Here is a 17,095-nt window from a genome sequence, read left to right on the forward strand (position 1 = left end):
GTAGGCCGGCGTGCCCCCCCTCTGGCCGCGCCGCCTTATTGTGTGGGGCCCCTGTGGCCCCCCTCTGGTTCCTCTCGGGTGTTCTGGAAGCTTCGTGGAATTCTAAGATGCTGGGCATTGATTTCGTCCAATTCCGAGAATATTTCCTTACTAGGATTTACGAAACCAAAAACGACAGAAAACGAGAACTGGCACCTCGGCATCTCGTCAATAGGTTAGTTCCGGAAAATGCATCAAAACGATATAAAGTGTGAACAAAACATGTAGGTATTGTCATAAAACAAGCATGGAACATCAGAAATTATAGATACGTTGGAGACGTATCATTGTGTTTTCAGGAAAAGAACTCCAGATGAAGCTGAAGAATTATTGGCTAGAATAAGCCAAAATCATGATGATTGGACTACACCTGAACCAACCCCAACACCAATATTGAAGAAGAGGGGTATGATTGAATTAAATGATGAAGATATGAGGAAAGCCAATAAATCTCTTATAGAGAAAGGTATTAAATCTGAAGATGTGAAGAATTTACCTCCCATAGAAGATTTATGTAAGATAACTCCCCCTTCATCCACGATTGAGGTACATTCTCTTCAACGCTTTGATAAAGAAGACATTCCTTACTCCAAACCTCCTGATAAATGTTTAGATGAATTTGATAATTATGTTGTTAAGCAAGATAACTTTAATATGAGAGTAGAGAATCATCTAATGGAAAAATCTCAAGCTATTAGTAAATTGCATGATATTGTGGAGAGAACCTCCAATGATGTTAAGATGCCTGTTAAACATTTTCATATGGTTCAAACTCAAATTGATCAACTTACTAAAGTGCAAAATGACTTGTTAAAAAATACTCATAAAGAAAAACATGCTTATGAAGTAACAACTAGAGGTGGTGTTTCTACTCAGGATCCTCTATATCCTGAGGGGCATCCCATAAGAGTTGAACAAGATTCTCAACGAACTAAAGAAACTAGTGGTCCTTCTAAGAAAAAGAAGAAGAAACATAAGACTGTTGTAGAATCTTCTGAACCTGTGAATGATCCTAATAGTATTTTTCTATTTCTGATGCTGAAACTGAAAGTGGTAATGAACATGATAAAGATAATGATAAGAATGATGTTTTTGATAAAGAAGAGATTGAAAATGAACCTGAAAAGCATGCTAAAAATAAAAAGTACACTAAATAAGATTTTATTGCTAAGAAACATGGTAATGAAAGAGAACCTATGGTTCAAAAGCAAATGCCTTTTCCTGTTAAGAAACTAAAATCAAAGGAGGACGAACACTATAATAAATTTTGTGATTGGATGAAACCTTTGTTTTTGCAAATCCCTTTGACTGATGCTATTAAATTGCCTCCTTATTCAAAATATATGAAATATATTGTCTCTAACAAAAGGAAAATTCCTAATGAGGAGATTTCCACTATACTTGCTAATTACTCTTTCAATGGCAAGGTTCCAAAGAAGCTGGGAGACCCAGGTATACCAACTATCCCTTGTTCCATCAAGAATAATTATGTTAGAACTGCTCTATGTGATTTGGGAGCAGGAGTTAGTGTGATGCCTTTTCCCCTTTACAAGAGACTTGATTTAGATAAGTTGATACCAACCGATATATCTTTGCAAATGACTAATAAATCTACTGCTGTTCCTGTTGGTATATGTGAAGATGTTCCTGTTCAAGTTACTCAAAATTGCCTAATATTAACTGATTTTGTTGTGTTGGAAATGCCTGAAGATGATAATATATCTATTATTCTTGGAAGACCTTTTCTTAACACTGCAGGGGCTGTTATTGATTGCAATAAAGGAAAAGTCACTTTCAATGTTGATGACAAGGAACATACTGTTTATTTTCCCAAGCGGATTGATAAAGTATATGGAGTTAATACAATTTCTAATTTGAGAACTATCAAAGTGGGAATTATTGATTGTCCTATATATGAGCCTAAAGAAGGGTATCAAAGTATTATGATTGGATCCATATCAATACAATATAAGGTAACATGATTGATTTGAGGTTTATTTCTTCTTATGTCATGTAAAATTTATTTGGTAGCAAGACTTGATCAACCTTGTTAACAAGTATATTTTAAATACATGGAAGAGCTAAACAACATTTCTTTCTTTGTCCACTTATTTTACTTGCTATAGTACTACTTGTTTTGCAAGATGCTTTAGTTGTTTGAAACTTTGAAAATCTTTTTCTGCCCTGAAATAGTTATTTTAACACCCAGAAATGTGCATTTTTCAAGATTTTAAAAAATTATAAAAATTATACCACTGGTCCTATTTTTCAATATGCAACCTAGGAGTGCCTCAGGCTGACTAGTGGGGCACCCCAGGGCTGCACCCCATGTGCATCTCGAATGGATCACCAACATCGAACTTTACAGGTGAGTGAGGATTAGTGAGTGTACCCTTGTCCAGGGTTAGCACTGATGCACGAGAGGCACAAGTCAACTCACCCTGATTTTGATGTTCATCGCCGTGCCATCCTGGCTGAGAGGTATTGAGAAGTGGTAGACTCGTTGGAGACTCCAGCGCCGACACCCGCGCCCCCACTGCATCGATAAATTTTTGCAGCGTGGGACAGTGTCGTCGATTTGCGGCACCCAAGCGCTCAACCCTTTGAGGGATTCAGTGAGTGACTGTTGATGGCATCCGCATTCTCGGCGCCCTGCTTCATCAGCTCTCCCATGTCTGCTTGCATCTTCTCCATGGTCACAACGTCACACTGTGCCCACACGCCCGCCGCGGCCGTGAGCGCCTTCCTCCTCTCCGACACGCCCCCAATGATGACGAGGACACGGCCCTGGGCCGGGATTTACCAGTAGTTAGGAGATCTGTCCGCCCCTTCGATTCGCCGGTGAGGTGTGCAGGCGGCACCACCCCTAATCCTCCACCACCAGTGCGGCCATCTCCGCCGCCACCGGATCTGCTCAATCTAGAATTTTTTCTGGGTGGAACTTTTTGGGGATTGTGGAATTTGGTGGCTGGATATACTGCTCTGATACCATATGTATCGTCAGAACAGGATTACGGATGCAATTCGAGTTATAAGTGCTGGAGGAATTCCGATACAATCGCAGCGTCACGCCGCAGGCAGATCCACGAGTTCTAGACTCGGAGAGGGAGAAGGGAAAAGAGTCCTCTACGGGAAGCGATTACATAACAGGTGCCCTTCACTGGACGACCTCGACTCCTTAAGTACCCTGGGCTGCCCGCCTTGCCTGTAGATGGGCCTCACGGATGGCTTGACGTCCTTCCACCCGTCTCTTCTCCTGGACAGCTCTCCTCGCCAGGTCGTGACAATGTATGTATCGAGTGGTGCACACAATCTTATTTGCTGAGAAATTTTGTTACAAATTATTCTAGTTGTTTTTTTACTAGTAAATCACTTGTTACAACTAATGCGTCTAAATTAGATTGCTAGAATGCCAGCAAAACTACAATCACAAGTTATGAATCATAAGTTTGCATCCGAAGTTTCGGCTACGGTCAGTGGAATTACCTCGTCATCCATTAACGGTCATACACATTTGGCCATTACCTCGTCATCCATTAACGGTCATACACAGTAAACATGTCTTTGCGCGTGTTCTTGACTAGTTGGCAATGAAGATCTAACAAGATGCCAAGCAAATTAAAAGGATATTGGCTCGCACTTTAACCTTCCATAGTGAACTTCTCCATTTGGATCGTCGTTGAGCTCTTATATCATTCTTCCAGCTCTTCAAGTAGATCTTGTGTCCCAACTCCCAATCGTTAGTCGATAGTATCATTTCATCCAGAAGACACCTATCTTTTCATATTGCAAGCTAAAAGAAACATGGCTGATCATAATGTGTTACGTTTCCTCAACATCCATACCGAAGAAGTGAGTATTCAGAGTCTCCTCATTCCACGTCTTTAAACAAGCACATAAGATGAGATACCCTTTCTGGTGGGTTATGACATCAGGACAAATATCCCTTTGCAGAAAGTCAGTCAACACCCAATTTTGAATTCATATGCAAGTACTTCTACCATATCCAACTCTTTTGATTAATCCTTATTTCAGCATGTCCCTTCCAGCGTACAAACTCCGCCAAACCTGAGATGGATGGATAATAATTGGATCATCCATTATATCACGGTCAGGGGATCTTGTTTTAGTAAATGTCCACTTAGAGTCACACTTATGTCAAAACCCGCCAAAGTTGACAAGATAGCATGTCACGGTTGACAACAAACCCCCTGTACTTTTCCTTCTTAGCACTTTTCTACGTTAGATCCGAAAATTTCATAATGGTACCAACAAGTCGCCGTGTTTATAGTGTTACAAAAGGACTATCTGATTGTACCGATGGCGGCAATACATGTCTTGTTGTTGAAGTCCTAATTAAGTGCTTAATAACTTTTTAAGCCAGGCAAATATCGAGCGTAATTCTTGATTTTTTTTCCGAGCGGAATTCTTGATGAGCCACCACCACAGTCCACAACTAACAAACAAAACTTTTCAAGGCAAAATTTCACTCTCCACCCAAGAGTCCAGGCCCACGTCCTTGACGTACAGAGCCAAATTCAACCATCCCAGCCCATGTCTAGAATAAATCGATCTCCGGTCCAAAGAGCCCGTTAAGCCAACTCTTCCTAGGTTTTCTCCTTTTCCACGCCGTGATGCTCTCCTCGCCGCCACGGATGCTATAAATAAACTCCGAACCAATCCTTCAATCCATCCACCCTCCTAGGGTTCCAAGCACCAGCCGCCACGGTAGTATCATCTTTCCCCTTCCTCGACCTCTCCCACACCGATCCCTATTTTCCATCGTTTTTCCCTTTTCAATCCGGTTAAGCTTTGCTATTTTCGTTTTCCTCTCTCGATTCTTGATAAGTTGGCGGCTCCATGCCACCGATCTTTACGATGAGGGGATAGATCGATGCGTCAAGAAATCGTTTCAATTGCCATGTCTTCCAGTAGGCAATATGATTGTTGCTTGCGTACACTTAATTTTTTCCTGTCGATTTGCTTCTTCTGGTCTCTTGGTGTATCAAATCTGTCTTCTATTTGTTTCTGCACGATGCTAACCCCGGGCTTGTCGGATGGATCACACGGTCCTTTCGTGAAGAAGGAAAGCCCCAATGCTGTGCTAGATCCACCGTGCCGTTCAGTGTTGCAGGCCGCGACACTACGCGTGGATGAGCAGCCTGTGTCAGAGTAACGGACACATCTTCACAGCTCGTTTCTTTTCTCTCTGATTTTGTTCCTCTTCCTTTTGGTTGATGGCAGTGATTTGAATCTTACCCGCGCTTCTGATTAACTCGTGAAGTACAAGGGAAAACATGGTTGAATTTCTTAATATGAGCCATTGAAAATACCAAAGTTCTGTTTTGTGCTATCCCTGTTCTCTGAGTTCTTTTCCTGTTGATGTATGTGCTCTGTTTTGACATGGTGGTGATGATAAACACTATTAGCAAACACGCCAGTTCTGCTTCTGATAATTCATGACAGAAGAACATGTTATAAAGATCTGAGCCATGATCCAGCACATCCATCATTAGGAATCTTATTTCGATCTGATTTTCGTAGATGCTTATTTGTATTATGGAATTATTAGTACGTTGCATTTGTCTTCCGAAACTCTTTCAAATTCGATCTTCCAATGATGCCATGCCCAACATTTGGAGGTGCAGACGGCTCGGGTTTCCTGTTTACAGGATGAACCTACCCGTAGTCCCTGTATTCACTTGACATTAGCGGGCCGAGTCTGAGGATAATGGTTGACATTTCACTATATGTTGCGTTTAAAATCTTTCAGTGTGTACATATTTGTGTGTTTTGGTTGCCGAGTTTAACTATCCTCTCGCAAGTATCTCTGATTTGTGGAAGAGGCTGATAAGCTCGGTATAGCGTGTGTTGTCATCAGCTTCGTCTCTTGATCCTACGAGATGGGAGTTAAATAACGACACGAGATTTATTAGAGTGCATGCTTATTATCTGACTGTTTAAAATCTTTTAAAATTAGCAAAGACAGTAACCCTTAATAATTATCTTACGAAGCTCTGTTTATTGCAATTACAAGTTTTACTGAAGTTAAAGCTATTTTGTTTATGTTGATCGATATCTCTGTTTTGTACGATGAATATATATAATCATATTTTTTGTAAGAACTGAATTACCATGCCTGTTACGGTATTAAGATTTGACTAATTTGAAACTGTACCCAACTAACCACAACGGTCAGCACAAAAGATAAATCGAACCTTGAATTCCCGATCCCTGAAATTGGCACCCTAAACTCTCTAATCCTAGTCTATTTTAAACCTTAGGGCTGTTTCAGCTGGGATTGGTTGACGTGCCAATTAAAAAAATTCTTTATTTTTTCTATTCTTCTTCCCTGGCCCGACGTTGACCCCAATGCCTGGACCAATCCGCCCACCCTCGCTGCTCCCTTCCTTCTCTGGTGGTGAACTCGATGGCATGCTCCTGGTGATTCAATCGACAACGAGGACCACCCTCTCTATCCGCGACTAGCGGCGTACTTGTTTGTAGCCGCCGTGACGGGCATGTGAGGAATCCACCGTTCGAAAAATTCGACGACGCTCACAACATCATCCTGGTTCGCCTGGAGCCACGCGGCTTCCCCGGAGGACAACAAACACAGCGCCACAGGAGCAGATCGTTTGGTGCAACGTCGTCACAGACTTGGCCTAGTAAGCATGAGCAGATCGGCAGGCTGCGGCGGCACACCTGTGCCGTGGAAGAAGGCAATCATGCCCTCCACTCTTGTCTTATATGGATGTTTCCTTACGTCTGGGAGGTCTACTCGGTGAGGCAGGGCCAATGGACATGGTGGCGAGGCTTGGCGTGGTCAAAGGCTAAGGAGATGACATCAATGCCAGCGGTAGAGCACACTAGATGCCGCTCGCGTTCTTGATTTTTGGTGCACGGTAGGACCTCGTCCTTTAGGGAGAACTGGATCTTGGCGAGAGAGCAACACAGTGGCGGTGCTAGGCCGCGAGATCATTGGCCGGAGAGGGCAGAGAAGGAGGAAGAGTGGTGGCTAGCCACGGGGATGTCAGATTGGAGGCCGTGGACGCCTGGGTAGAGGCTGCACTCGCAGCGGCCGTCCTCAAGCCCAGCTGGACGGGCACTCATCCTTCCGCCGTCGACTCTCTCCCTACTCCCCTGCTGTCGTCGTGCCTTGTCGAGCGCTCCGCCGCCGCGCATGGCCACGATGCCTCTATGCTCTGTTTGACCGAAAGGAATATACAGGATGTTGGGTAAAAAGAAAAATGAAAAAATAATTAATATTCCATGTGGATCCCACTGTCTGTGAGAGGAGCCCATGATCCCGGTTGTCTTCATTGTTTTCCCGGTGTGCCAAACACCTCCAGGGTTTAAAATAGACCGGGATTAGAGAGTTTAGGGTGCCAATTTTAGGGATTAGGAGTTCAGGGTTCGGTTTATCTTTCGTCTATGAGTTCAAGGTTTGTTTTGGACTTTTTTCTTCAACAAACCATTGTACGGCCTGACTCTTCTACCTTGTTGCGGATAGAAGAGTAAATTGAAAAACGATGAAAACTGTACTATATGTTCCTTCATTGCAGCTGTTGAAACAATTATATGTGCCAAAGCTGTGTTAGCCTAATGAGGAAAACTGTACTGATATATGCATCTTATCCTGCAAGAATTTGTCCTGAGCTATGTCCATCGTCTTGAAAGCTGGGTGCCTTTTGAATATGAGTGGGGAACTGATACAATCGAACAAGTCACCGTATGTCGCATCCATCAGAGTACAATCTGCAACGTATCCTATGCATCCAGGTGAGTTGTGTATCCGTGCATCCGTCCGGCCTAAGACCGTCTGATCCAGGTCGCGTGGGCACCATGAAAAACGTGATTAATTTGCATTTTCACGCCCACGTACACACTTAAGTCCATACAATTTTACAGTAAACCCCCTTTGTGCCCTTGATAGATCGAGGTCATGGAACAGATTAGGTTGTGTGCCGGCGGCGGCTATAGAACGCAGCGGCGGACGCCGCCGGCGTGCGATCAGACGGAAACTCTGCATGTTTTGGCGACACAATGCAACGGCCGGCAGTGGCGGCACAACGCGAGACACCGGCAACGACCACAAAGCGGCGGACCGGCGGTGAACAAAGAACGCGGCGGCCAGCAGCGATCAACAACACCTCGACTCATAACATGCGTGAGGCCTCGCGTGCTACGTAGAGCTAATCAGACCCAGCATATGTTAAATCGTGATTGCACTTTTGTGCTCAATCGCATGGGGAAGCTAGCAGTCATGCATCTTCAAGGAAATTAATCTGTGTGAATTCCATTGCATGTACGCCCGTGCTCCTTAAAAGGCACCGAATATGTAAGACTTAACTCGTCATCTGGCTAGAACCAGGCATGTGCGCCCGTGCTCTTCTGAGACGATTATGGCGTCAAAGTTAGAATCGAAAACGATGTAGGTCGACTGATTTGCCGCCGCTGCGTCTTCACCGTCAGTGCCTGCCGGCTAAAGTCGCCGGCCGGCCTCTGCCCCATGGACTCGCCAGCTGGCTGCTGTCGGCCACCGTGCTGTGCCACCGAAACCTGCAGCTGCAGGCTCTCCAGGTTTGTGATCGCACTGTAGTCCCATCCGCCGCGTTTTGTAGTCACCGTCGTCAGCCCACAAATGATTTATGACTTTTTAATCTATCAAGGGCACAATAGGGGTTTACTGTGAAATTGTATTGGCTTAAGTTTCCAGGCGGGCGTGAAAAAACAAATTATTCACTCTTCTGATGGTGCCCGCGTGATCTGGATCCGATGGTTAAGGTTGGACGGATGCACGGATACACATCTCCCCTGGATGCATAGGATACGTTGCCCTCTTATAAACACAAATCCAACAACAAACAGATGCGAATTTACAACTGTGTTAATATTACTCCATGGCTTGAACTCCTGTAATATTTCATACTATTGGAATCTATTTCCAATAGCACAAATTTTAGCTTATGCAAATGTGAAGAGTTCAAGCCATCAGAACAAAGCATATACTCTTGCGAACCGAGTAGGAATTGTAAATATTCCAATATCAGTATTTCCAATAGATAATAAAAATTCTGAGTCAGCAACAGAGTGGGTCAACCTGATATCAGAGATACAGATCATCGGTGGCTAAACTGTTGTAAGAAGAGGGCACTCGCACAACTTAGCGACACGAACCGCCGGCCACTTGCGCTGGAGTGCGGCGCTCTGGGAATATGACGAGCCAGAGCACAGAACACGGCAAACAGTATGGCACCTCAGAGAAATTACAACAAATACAAGAACTGCAACTTGCACTTAGATCGCACAGACGCCACCTCATGCAGACATCGCTGGCGATTTCCTGCCGTGTATGAAACCGCATCATACTGTAGAGGTGGGGCTCAAGAAATGTAAGAATGATTCTTTTTCTTCTCCCGTGCTCGCAGGCTCTCTTCCTATTGCTTTTCTTCAATAGAAAATTCATTGTTTGTCAGTATGAACTGAATCAACTATAGGAAGGCGAAACAAGAAAGAGGACGAGCGCTTGGATCTCTCGAGCAAAATGGTGGCAGATAAAGAGGAATATAGGCCTCTACACGAAAAAAACAACACGCTCCTAATTTCACTTGTATCTTGACGCCAAAAAGCCATACATAGCTAGCACTTCTCGTGCCAACGTAGTCCCTGGAGGAAGATCCATCCTTCTCGAAGAAAGGAGACAATCTATGTAACCTTAGCCCACCTTTTCGAGTACAATAGACTCTGTTGAACCATAAAGTGCAGAAAACTAACATATAACAGCTGAGGATCAGGCGGAAGAAAAAAGAGATAAATGATTTTTGAGTTGGGCATGATGAAAGCGGTTAAGAAGCTATTTTGTCTTGTCTTAGCTTTAGCAATAAGCTTGTGCGACCGTTCAACCATACTTATTATTCAAGCCAAAATGAGACAAACAAATGTCCTAGGAACTAACTCGGTCCATCGGCGAAGAGAGAGGGGTCAAAAGGCTAGCGCAAAAACCAGCTAACTGGTAGGGACACACGGTCCTCTCACTACCTAGCGAGAATAGATGGAAGCACACATGCCATTACCCTTTTTTTCTTGCGAAATCACACACGCCATTACCCACACAAGAGAATGATATGTGGAAGCCCACTTTCAGAGTCAACAACATCGCAACACACGCGTCTGTGCAACGAACTGAACAAATGACTTTGCCAGGAAAAGCAGGTGGCAACACGTGCGGCCCTATGCAGTAAAAGTTTTCGGAGTAGTATTCCGGGAATACTTCTTCCCAAAGAATGAAAGGCGGTCCCAGGGGTATGTTGGGCTCGTGGGGTAGAACTTCCGCGGTGTTGGTCCATGAAACTTTCTGTCACCAATTTGGTCGGCCGTTTGAACATAAAAAGGAGCATCAGGCAGGGACAATGACAGAGCGGGCCAACTTCACCTAGGCTCTTTAGTGGGCAGGTGGTTACATCACGCGTGGTCTTCCTCACCTTGAACGAATCAGCGTGCGTAGGGCCCTAGAAACAAATCGAGCGAGCTATCGTGGATAGCCCCACAACACGCCCCACCCACTCGCACTTGCATTGCATATTACTCCTCTGTGTACAATATGTGAATAAAGCTGCGATGGAGATGTACACTATTTTGGGTACAACGCAAGCGGATCCTCCGTGCACAGGGACAACTCACATTAAGCAGCAGCAAGTGCACATAAGCTCCACACTTTTCACCTGCCCTGTTCCAAATGGCAAGCTCAATTGTTTGAGCTTCAAATTCATACAAACAAATCCTGGAAATCACAATTGTTTGTATCAACTTGCCTTTTGTGATTACCTATGCACTTAGCTCTCTAATTTTTCCTTGATTTCTTCTGGTTCTTCATGATTGCATTAAACTCAATGTTCTAGCTATAATCCTCTTAGAGCTTTTCTAGGCATGACGTGTACTGTGAATCCAAATTTTGATCCAAAACGTTGTTGGTCTAGCAAAACCATAAAACACATGACTCAAATTATAGAGCCCATGTAGTGCGTGTGTATGTGCCTGCCCCGCAAACATTGTCACCACACTCTAAGACAAAAAGCAGCAAATATAGTCACCACGTTAAAGAAATTATTACTTACTGAGTTTTCTCTTTTGAACTTCTGGGAACGCTACGAAAATATGTTTAGTTAGCCCCAGGAAGGGGCATGTTTGGCGTGAGGAGCTGAAGTTTAAAGGTGTCTAGTAAGCAACACCAGGTCATGGTTGTGTCTACCTGCACCATAGGTTGGAAATGGGTACCCATGACACGCGTATTAGTTGGGTAAAAACCCAATAGAAATACAGGAATAGGAAAAAATTCTCCATGGATATATAAACGAGAAAACATCCTTTTACCCATCCAACTTTTGACAATTTAGCCATCGTAATATTATTCTAATGTACTTAATTTACCCCTAATCATGTAGGTAGCCTTAATCTCACGCTTCCCGATCCCACAATCGTTGGTAGGTTAGTGGGATTAGAGCCTGACCCTATTTAGGATCGCTTCGCCTCTTCCCGTGACTTCTGCGGTTTACATGATCACATTTCGATGTGTTGTTGCTTTGATCAAGTGGTGATGTTTATGAGAATTTGTTATTTTTATGAATTACTATTTTTGGTATTTTTACGTGCTAGTACACATTTACTTATAGGCGTTGATGGTTATGTCATATGGGTATGGGTGACGACTAACATCAAAGGTGACGGCTACAGGTATGGGATGACTCCACCCGTACCCATACCAAGCGGGTGCCATCCGTACGCACCATCCCTCATTGCGTGCTACCCCATGTTTTGCGCATGGACAACTTAGTTTTGGGCACACACATACCTTAAAACATGCACTGCCTACCACCACCACCACCATAAACACACGACACATTATGACAGGGGCACCATCTCTTCATGTCCACCACCATCGATACAAGGCACCATTGCATCTAAATGTTTTGATCTAATTTGAAACCAAAGAAGGATACTCAATATTATGAAACCACGATACAAGGCACCATTGCATCTAAATGTTTTGATCTAATTTGAAACCTAAGAAGGATACTCAATATTATGAAACCACCTCTCACTGCACAACATACCAAATTTGGTGGCAAAGAAATGCTGGTAAAGGAAAAATAGCCGGCGAAGAGTTTTGCTAGCAAGGTTATAGCAGGCAGTCCAAACAGCCAGAGAATGCCGACTGTTAAATTGCCAAGTTAGGTGACCTTTCCTCGCAAAAAATCCCCCCACATTTGGTCCATGGTGTAGTGTCTCCCCACATACCACCACCGCAGCTAGAAGCATGAAATACAATTGTGCGTAAATATTTTGTATCTTGCAACAAAACTGTAAATGTTCGATGTGACCAAGGTGAGTGTCAAAAAATAAGAATTAAAGAATGACATTTATTTCAGAAGTTGGGTGTGTATTGAATACTAGACACTTGCGTGTAAATGTTTTCTATCAATATAAAAATCATAGTAAATCAATAGGACCAAGACAGGTATAGAAGAACTAAAGAAGGATACACTATAATATGACAACACCTCTACCCACCTACCACCAGGACCACAACCACCGGCATGCGACAAAATCATCTATAATTGTTTTTTCTATTGTAACAAATAAGTAAATTTTTCGCTGAGACCTAAGTGATCTCGGAAAACAAGAATTACAAAGTGACAAGAGGTTCTAATTTCGTGTAGAAGATACGCAACATCATTGATTATAAAAAACCAATAATTTGATAGGACCAAGGTTGGCATAAAAGAACCGAAGGATACTCGGCAATAAATCACCTCTCCCCACCTAACACCACCGCAACCACTGCGACGGGACAAAATTGTGTGTAAATAATTTTGTCGATAGTAATAAATCAGTAAATCTTTGATGATACCGAGGTGTGTGTCAAAATACTAGAATTAAAGAAATACATTTACTTCCAACCTCCTATAAGAGGAGGGGGCCGATAATCAATACTGTATTGCAAGTGAAATCAAAATAAAGGTAGAAAAAGTTTGAAAGTGCTTTCCTGCAAGAAGGTTTTCCTATGAGAGTCGTTTTAGAAGGCCAAGGTGATCATTTATAGCATTCCGATCATATTACATTTGATTAATTGGTCAAGTAGTGGCAACCAAGTTATATATCAGAACATACAATTTGTTTTTTTAGATTTCTCCTTGTCTTGCAGAACAAGATTTGCATCAAAATTAGATATTGAAAGATGATTTTTTTCTATATTTTTCATTGTCTTGGTAACAATCATTCCATCTGTAGTTACTCGATGCTAGAATAAGGACACATGCATTCAATTATGGGCTAAGTTCGACCATGGATTTTTTTGTGCGTAGTCCCACTCCCATGCCGATGATTTTTTTTGGTTTTTACCATTGAGATGGCCTTTTGAAAGGGTTGTGTCAAATACCATACAAAGTTGGTGTGCCAAAGTAATGATATTATCATGCCCATGAATTCTTCTTACAAGGGAGAAGGGTATGCATTGATTTAGTTTGCTACTTCAGTTGTTGATGTTAGAGTGATAGCAATAGCAGGTAGTGTGTGATAGAGATGAGTGGTAGCTGTAGCAGGTAGTGTGTGATACCCTTTGATGATCTATTTATGTACACAATACATCTAGAACGCCTAAGAGGCATAGTAGTGTTTTTAATCTAGATATGCATCACCTCAAGAAATTCTAAATCTAGACACATTAACAAAACACACTAGTGAGGATATGCATAGCCACACAAAGATGACACAGCTCTAGTACCGCACCACGATGATGCAAAAAATATCCCTACAATAATCGTAAAAAGGACTACTTGAATGATAGATTAAATCATTATCTGTGATGCAGGAATCTTACAGGGAATTTCAGAGGAAACAGTTCAAACTCTACGTCTAGGTTCTTGGTGTCGATGTCCTGATTCTCATGGTTTGCAGACCCCCTGGCCGTGGCGGCCGGGCCCTGATTGGTGGAGATATGGTATGTGATCCACTTGCAGGTATGCTATCGGCCAGTGAAAATTATCAAATTGTCACTTATCATTACTGTCCAAGAATGGTATGAGTTATGCATGGCTTGACGTAGCACATATTTTGCGGTATAAGTGAGATGGAATTATGCAAGCGGGGGTGCTCGCATGATTATATAGTACAATACCAATAGTATAGAAGGGGACCAATAATACTCTTCTTGGATACATGTTTCAAGTCATACACGGTGGACTCACTTAATTGAACAGACAAGACACATGTCTAAGTTTCAAGCCATATGCTAAATGAATCTTCTGCTCTTAATCTTCCTCCTCTACCTCAAACACTGCTGCATAGCCGCATGTCTCTTCTCCCCATTATCCTCTCCACCGCTCCTCTCACTTACCTCATCGCTTCCTATCGCCCCTGGCTATCCTTAATGGCACGCGAGAAGCAAAATGAGGATGAGAGGAGTTCAAGGAAAGATCTTGATGCATCATGCTCCATCTGTGTGGAGGGGAGTTTGAGGGGAGATCTTACCCCAGTGTGCACATCACCTCACGGTCTGGATATGGGAGAGATTCAAGGCAAGCTCCTACGTGGTGTGCTCGGCACCTCACATGTCTCTAGAGGTTGCATGCCATCTCTCAGATGAAGGTTCTTTTAGATGTCACAGAAGCATGATATATGCTTGACTTCTACGCTTCGACGCCCCCTCTCCCCTCGATTACGTATATGTGAAGCAAGACCTTCTTCCTTTCTTTCGTCATGTGCTCATCTGCTGGCCTGTGCCACCATCCACATTGCTCTACCAACCTCCACCAAGAGAGGCAACAACATTGGAGTGATGGATGCTTCTGTGATGAGAAAGGTTGGCAGGCTGCCGCCATCCATCTATCTACATAAATAAAACCTTCCACAAACACTACAAAGTGGCACTTGAGATGATGAACCTGCCACAAATATTATAAAGTATTACCATTAATGATTATGAGGTGCCGATGCAAACAAAACATAACCTACTTTAAAACTGCACAGCTCCTTGGGAACCCCATGTCTGTCCACCATACCATGGTAAGTTTGGTGTGCTCCTACTCAGATCGTTTTTGTAAGTTGTTGTGCTGCATCCGTTTATCATTACACATTTACAATGGAGTTGAGGTGTGCCATAACACAATGTTATAATATTAAGATTGTTAAATAGAAAACAGAGTTCATGTGTCCCATATCTCTAACATTCTTAAAATGTTCATCAAATTCTTATAGGTCAATGACAAGATGGTACTAGAAGAGACGTATGCCGACACACCATGCATGGTGTTGGCGTATGCTGTAACGGATGAGCAAGCCATGCCACATGCCATGAACAATGGTGTCACTGCATCCCTCTCCCTCCTTCCCTCCAGGCTGGTAATCCTCCCTGATGGCGCGTCTCCAATTCATGCTATGTGCTCCTCCAGCACTATTGTCAATCTCACATGCAACATTGGATCGCTCATCAGTCATGTACCAGACACTACTAAATGACAACAACTAGAGGTGACCTCCTTAGAGGCCATTGACAATGTCGGGAACCTTCCCAATTGTGTCATCAAGAATATCAAAGATGCCATCCATGCGAACAACATGATCACTGCCTAATGCAACATCTGAAGTTTCCAGTTAGTAGAGTCTTAGATTTGGAAAGGGAAAGGTTTTGTCCCCCTAGAAGGTTACCCTGTTGTTTCCAAAGATGTACTAAACAGAAATGTTTTTTTCCTCTAGAAGGTTACCCTATTGTTCCATGCCAACAACATTATCACTTCCCGACGCAACATCTAAAGTTTCCAGTTAGTAGAGTCTTAGATTTGGAAAGGGAAAGATTTTGTCCCCTAGAAGGTTACCCTGTTGTTTCTAAATCAATTAGGAGTTTGTTTCTATTTTTATTGTGAGTAGTATGAAAGGTAATACAACCTACTCTCTCTTCGCTTTCTCCTTCTCCTTCATTTTTGTCCTTCTTTTCTAGCATTTACGCCTCACAACATAGCACTAAGAGGAAATTTTGAGAATGACATCAAACTATTCTCACATTCGGAAAATACCATCAAAGTAGCAATCGTTCCGAAAATGCCATTAAACGCGTGTTGTCCTTCCGAAAATGCCATTAAACGTGTGTCTTCGTTCCAAGAATGTCATTTACGTCAATTGACCGCTAGTTGACCGTTAAGTTTCTTGTGGAAAGATTATTATGTCATTGTTTCATTTTTTGAAGATTGTGGCTAAACAACAACATCGTTTTGCTGAAAAGAAGCAATGTTTTGCAATGATTTTTGAGGGTGAACTTTATTAATCTATATGCATGTAGTTGGTTTTAGGAGCTTTTGATGAACAATATAATTTTTATGGATACTTTTAAAATATTTTATGGTAGAGTTTACACCTACTTGATCTAAACCATCGTAATTAGTTTCTTTTTAAAACTGATTGTGGTTTCGGTTTCATTACCTAGGCTTTGGTATAATTCTGTTGAACTTTGTTTATAGTGCTTCTTTTTTTGTCGATCACTTCCTGTGCTAAAATTCTCGTGGTATAAGAAATTGGCAAAGATATGAACTAGGTATTCCTGCTCCATCCACCAGGTATTCCTGCTCCATCTAGAGGACGAGCTGGTGGCATACCTTGGCAGAAAGAGCGCAGGACACACAGGAGCGACAAAGCTACACCTGGTGGATGGAGTAGACCACGACAACAATCTGAAGGGGGAAATCGTGAAGGGTGACACACCAGAAGCATCTACTAGAGGCACCGACCAAAGAAAAGGCAAGAACCACACCTCACGATGAACGGACGAATGAACCAGGTACCAACGATTCAGCTCGGTTCGGCGAATAGTTGCCTGTGAAGGAAACACAAAATAAGGACACAAAGAATAGAGGATAAAGAGCAGAAGTAATACCTAAAAGAAACTAGCACACCACAATCAAATCCTTCCATGGTGCACGAAACGGCGGCGAGCAGGAGATCGTCCAACGGCGCGCTAGTAGTATCCCAGTAAAGCTCGAGGAAGACGAAATGAGAAAGAGGACGA

General features: G+C 42.8%; 6 non-coding genes across 6 annotated transcripts; all 6 read left to right on the plus strand.

Annotated features, from left to right (window-relative positions):
- Positions 1-4,880: 4,880 nt before the first annotated feature.
- LOC124680963 lies at positions 4,881-5,000 on the plus strand. The gene has a single exon (XR_006995644.1). It is a non-coding gene; the product is annotated as a small nucleolar RNA snoR111 (small nucleolar RNA).
- A 67-nt stretch (positions 5,001-5,067) lies between these two features.
- LOC124680960 lies at positions 5,068-5,226 on the plus strand. Its single transcript, XR_006995641.1, has one exon. It is a non-coding gene; the product is annotated as a small nucleolar RNA snoR134 (small nucleolar RNA).
- A 51-nt stretch (positions 5,227-5,277) lies between these two features.
- LOC124680964 lies at positions 5,278-5,362 on the plus strand. The gene has a single exon (XR_006995645.1). It is a non-coding gene; the product is annotated as a small nucleolar RNA U36a (small nucleolar RNA).
- Positions 5,363-5,440: 78 nt separating this feature from the next.
- On the plus strand, positions 5,441-5,535 carry LOC124680959. Its single transcript, XR_006995640.1, has one exon. It is a non-coding gene; the product is annotated as a small nucleolar RNA Z223 (small nucleolar RNA).
- A 117-nt stretch (positions 5,536-5,652) lies between these two features.
- On the plus strand, positions 5,653-5,768 carry LOC124680961. The gene has a single exon (XR_006995642.1). It is a non-coding gene; the product is annotated as a small nucleolar RNA Z278 (small nucleolar RNA).
- Positions 5,769-5,864: 96 nt separating this feature from the next.
- Positions 5,865-5,970, plus strand: LOC124680962. Its single transcript, XR_006995643.1, has one exon. It is a non-coding gene; the product is annotated as a small nucleolar RNA snoR97 (small nucleolar RNA).
- The last annotated feature ends 11,125 nt before the right edge of the window (positions 5,971-17,095 follow it).

The sequence above is a fragment of the Lolium rigidum genome, unplaced genomic scaffold (assembly GCF_022539505.1).
Source record: "Lolium rigidum isolate FL_2022 unplaced genomic scaffold, APGP_CSIRO_Lrig_0.1 contig_31602_1, whole genome shotgun sequence".
NCBI lineage: Eukaryota > Viridiplantae > Streptophyta > Magnoliopsida > Poales > Poaceae > Lolium > Lolium rigidum.